This window comes from Leptonychotes weddellii, unplaced genomic scaffold (genome assembly GCF_054177405.1).
Source record: "Leptonychotes weddellii isolate Sample4059 unplaced genomic scaffold, ASM5417740v2 HiC_scaffold_14699, whole genome shotgun sequence".
NCBI classification, from domain to species: domain Eukaryota; kingdom Metazoa; phylum Chordata; class Mammalia; order Carnivora; family Phocidae; genus Leptonychotes; species Leptonychotes weddellii.
The window spans coordinates 1-5,078 of record NW_027727922.1 but is presented as its reverse complement, the minus strand read 5'-3'; the positions used below and the strand labels follow the sequence as shown (position 1 = coordinate 5,078).

The 5,078-nt window shown below is 47.7% G+C and overlaps 1 long non-coding RNA gene across 1 annotated transcript; it reads left to right on the top strand.

Annotated features, from left to right (window-relative positions):
• Nucleotides 1–12: 12 nt before the first annotated feature.
• Nucleotides 13–4,146, top strand: LOC115937667 (uncharacterized). The gene is made up of 2 exons (XR_004072923.2): nt 13–254; nt 2,779–4,146. It is a non-coding gene; the product is annotated as an uncharacterized LOC115937667 (long non-coding RNA).
• The last annotated feature ends 932 nt before the right edge of the window (nt 4,147–5,078 follow it).

Sequence of the window (5,078 nt, the reverse complement as noted above, 5' to 3'; positions counted from 1 at the left end):
CCTGCCCTCAAACCACAAGGCCACCAGGCCCCTGCCCCAGGTAGAGGCTGCAGTGCTGTCTCAGTGTGTTCCTGGGGACAGAGCCCTCTGGGACCATCTCAAGCCAGAGAGGACTCTACCCCTCTCGAGGTGACCACCATGCCTAGAGTCTCCTCATGGCCACATCTCCTTTTCAGGACAAACTGGATACCTTGTGTGACTTTGTTCAAACCTGCAATCAGCTGCCATTGATGTGGTGTCAGCCTAGGGACCAGGTAAGCAGGGGCACAGGGATGCTCCCCATGGGGAAGGAGGCCTTTGCTCTTTGCCCTTGACAGTTGCACTCAGGGACTGTGGGTCAGGGATTGTGTCTAGGCATCTGCCAGGGAGGATGCCAAGACATGGAGAGGTGGTGCTCAGGAGCCTCCCAGGCTGATTCTGGACATGATGCCTGCATTTTCATGCATATCCTCTTCAGAATAACAGGAAACTTTCTTATGACCCAGGGCTTCCAAACTTAAGTCAAAGAAGCTGTAGAGGGAGGCCAGCCAGAGAGTTCTCCTGGCCCCTATCCATCATCCCTCCCTATTGAGCACCACCCCCCCGAGGGGTCTGCTGGCTGCCCTCATCCACTGAGACTCTCCTGGGCGGACTTATGCATTGTGGGGCACTTACAGCTGCTCACGGCTCTGCCAGGCTCCTGCCATGCCATCTCTAGAATTGGCCCAGTCCTCTCTGGAGCCAGGAGGGGCCCTGTTTGTGTGCCAATGGCAAATAACCGTCCAAGAGGTCAGGAAAGGAATGGAGGCCACCCAGAGAGCAAATTCAGCACCCAGGGCTGTCTGAAGTCAATCCGCTCATCCTGAGCAGAGCTGGGAGCTCATAACTAGGCCCTGTAGGAGGGTGCACCCTTCCCACTCCTCTGTCCCTTCCCATCTGACTTTGAGGGTCAAAGCCTGTCCAGGGCCCCTTAGTCAATGAGAGCTGGGCTCGGAGAGCCACTCCCTCTCCTGCCTCCTGAGTCTGCACACCTCTGTGGATGAGACCCTCATTGTGGCCTAAGCCCCTTGGAGAACACACACAGCACTGCTGAGAGCTGGCAGGGAATGGTGTGCAGGATCTGAACACTCAGCACGAACCCTGAACCCCGAACGGGGCTGTGCTCTGCGGGCTCAGTCTGTTCTTTCCTCCAGTGTTGTGAATGGCTATGTTTTTACTGTCGGTCCTCTGGTGGGCAAGGGTGCTACTTTCCTGTGGCTGCTGTAACAAAGTGTCACAAACTTAGCAGCTGAAAACCACAAGTTTTCAGTCCTGGAGTCCTCACAGCTCTGGAGGCTGGAAGTGTGAAACCGTTTTCCTGAGCAGAAATCCAGTTCTCACCAGGACCGCGCTCCTTCTGGAGGGTCTGACTGTAGACAATCCCTTTCCTGCCTTTTCCACTTCCGGAACTGCAGTCCTAGGGTTCTCTGGCTCCTGACCCCTTCTTCCATCCATATGCCAGCAGAGCAGCACCTTGAATCTCCCTGTTTCACCCCTCCCATCACCTTCTCCTCTTCTGTGGGTAGGTCTCCCTCTCATAGGAACCTGTGCTCACCTGTGGGCCCATCCAGATAACCCAGGATAATCTCCTCATCTCAAGGTCCTTAACTTAATCACATCTCAAAGGTCCTTTTCCAGTGTAACCCAAAACAGCCACAGGTTCCAAAGACCAGGACCTGGATATCTGTCAGGGCTGTTATTCAAGTGACTACAGCAAGCCAATGACCTAGAAGCTCCTTTGAGAGCAGGGACTGTCCTATCAGGCACTTTGCATTTCATGTGGCACATAATGAGCAGAAGGTCATGGGGACTTGGAGGTGCAAGTGTGCATGGTGTGTGGGGGTGTGCAAGGACCACACTAAGGAAGGGCCATGCACAGGGGCTTTACCCAGTCAGTGTTCCTAAAATTGTGGTTGCCTTGTTGTGCCAGTAGGTTTGTTTGAATTAAAGCCAGACCCTGTGGTCCTAGAAGAACTGCTCCCTGGAAGGGAGCTGGGGGTCTGGGAAAGGCCAACATGGTCTCCCTCCTCTCAGGTTTGCTGCCTGTGGAAAATGCAGTCCCTTTCTTATCCACTGTCTGTATCTCCTGGAGCTAGAGGGGCCAGAGATGCTGTCAGAGGCCAGCGTGCCCAGGCCCCCCTCCCTGGCTTATCTGAGCCTTTCAGCTGGGAGTTCTCAGCTGATTCAGGGCTAGGGGCAGGAGGGGATGAGAGTAAACTAGGGGCAGACTTTACTGTCCTGAAGCATCTGTATTGTTCTCATCCCAAGCCAAGGAGTTCAGGTTGACTGCTGCCTCCACAGCCCATCGCCCACCTGAGGGTGCCCCCAGCTTCCCTTGCCCTGGGGGCCCAGAACCTGGCCTCACGGTTGTGGTGAGAACTCAACCCTTCAGCACACAATCGCTGAAAGAACCTGGGCAAGGCTTGTGCTCCTCAGCTGTCAGGCTTTGTTCTCATTCCTGAGGCTCCCAGTCCAAGGGGAAGCAGACAAGTTCAAAACCAGAACAGAAGGAGTCCAAAGTCAGAACACTGGGGCTGCCTGGGGGAGGCAGGGAAGATTTCCAACACCTGAAATGAGTCTTGAAATAGCAGCCCAGCCTGGAGGCCAGCACCCAGGGAGAGGAAGGGTATCAACAAGGTCCTACCATGTTGGTCTTGATGGGTCATGAGGCGGAACCCCCTTGAGCCAAGGACACCAAAGCATTCTGGTTCCATCTCCAATGCCTTCTTGATGACCTTCTCTCTATTCTCTTCCCTACAGGGTTGGTGCTTCAACTTCACCCCAGTGAAGCCCCTCTGCAGGCAGTTGCCCTGCCTTCCACCCAACCAGGGATGCTTCCCCCTCAACAGCTGCTGCTCAGAGTGCCAACACCCCCCAACCGTATACTCCCACCCACCCTCCAGGATGCTGCCATTGATCTCTCCCTCTGCCGAGGCACTCTGCAGACCTACTTTGTCACTCCCACCCCCATAGTCCAGCCTCTAAAGCCCCCCAAACCCAAGACTGTTAGGAGCCCTTTGTGTACTGAATTGGACATATATAGAGTCTTGATATATGGTCAAAGGAGTTAGAATTGTTGGTGATCAACAAGAGAGTTTGTTACAGCATCAGTCCACTGTATGAGATGTATCTGTAGTGTTCTTGTCAGGATAAAGGACCTTGCTGTCTACAGATGCAGACATGGATGCCTCCCACTCCCTGCAGGTTGGTCTTCATCTGTCATGAAGGACCTGGATGCATGGGATTTGGTCCAAATTTTGCTCTTTGAAAAAAGCCCAAAGCGTCTTTGAAATATGAATACAACCTGTTTCCCCACTCACTGACTGTTTTAATCTCTTGGGTAGTTTACTTAATATCCCAGTGCTTTAAGGATAGGTCATTTGAAATCATCCCATTGGAAAAACAAAAAGAAAAAAGGACTTAAAAGGAGCAAAGAAATACAATGGGACATCATCAACAGAAACAATGTTTTAGAATCCCAGAGTGAGAAGAGAAAGAGAAAGATACAGAAAGGATATTTAAAGCTAAATGGCTGAAAACTTATCAAATGTGGAGAGAGAAATGGAAATCCAAATTCATGAGGCTCCAAGGCCCCCAAACTGGTTAAACAAGATAGGGCTATACCAACACACCTTGCCAAAACTGAAATGCAGAGGGAATTGTGAAAGCAGCAAGAGAAATGTGAGTCATCACACATGGGGAGTCCTCCCAAAAGACTTAAGGTGTATTTCTCAACAGAAACTTTGCAGAAGAAAGAAGGATGATAGAGTCAAATGTGTAAGATAAAAAGTGCCAACCAAGAATAGGATACCCAGCAAAGCTATTATTCTGAAATGGAGAGAGAAAAACATAACAAACAATAGTTGAGTTCATAACCAGTAGACCTGCCTCCCCCAATATGCTAAAGAATATCCATGAAGCAGACGTAAGTGATCATAATTAACATTGTGAAAGCAAAAGAAAGTGTTTGCAAAACTCATTGGTAATGGCCACCATATTGTCAAGGTGATAGTCTCTAATATTGTTATGGTGGTCCATAATTACCTAGAACTCTAGTTAAAAGGTTAGAAAATGTATAAAATAAACAAAACCACCATAACTTGTTATTGGTTAAACAATATTTAAAAATAGGTAAATTATAATATCAATTACCTAAAATGTGAAGGACAGATAAATGTAAGGATAAATTTATGTATGCTATCAATAAGTTGCCATCAGCTTAAAATAGGATGTTATAAAAATAAGATATTTTATGTAATCCTTTACACAATTACAAAGGAAAAACCAAAAGAGATAAGCAAAAGTTATGAGGGGCGCCTGGGTGACTCAGTCAGTTAAGTGTCTGCCTTCGCTCAGGTCATGATGCCAGGGTCCTGCAAGCCTGCTTCTCCCTCTCCCTGAGCCCACTTCCCCTGCTTGTGCTGTCTCTCTCTCTGACAAATGAATAAATAAAGTCTTTAAAAATATATATAAAAATTAAAAAACAAAGTTACAAAATAGGAATCAAAGGAATCAAAGCATATCCCTACAAAAAGTCGTCAAACAACAAAAGACAGCAAGATAAGAAACAAGAAACATATAAATAAAATTAAATGGCAATAGTAATAAATAATTCCTTTAATCATAAAATAATTAAATTCTTTAATCAAAAGACACAGAATAGCTGAATGGGTAAAAAAAAAATAAGATCTGGGGCACCTGGGTGGCTCAGTTGGTTAAGCGACTGCCTTTGGCTCAGGTCATGATCCTGGAGTCTCGGGATCGAGTCGAACATCGGGCTCCCTGCTCAGCAGGGAGTCTGCTTCTCCCTCTGACCCTCCCCCTCTCATGCTCTCTCTCTCTCTCATTCTCTCTCTCAAATAAATAAAATCTTTAAAAAAAAAAAAAAGATTTAAGAATATGCTGCCTATAAGAGATTCACTTTAGCTTTATTTTTTTTATTATGTTATGTTAATCACCACACATTACATCATTAGTTTTTGATGTAGTGTTCCATGATTCATAACACCCAGTGCTCCATGCAGAACGTGCCCTCTTTAATACCCATCACCAGGCTAACC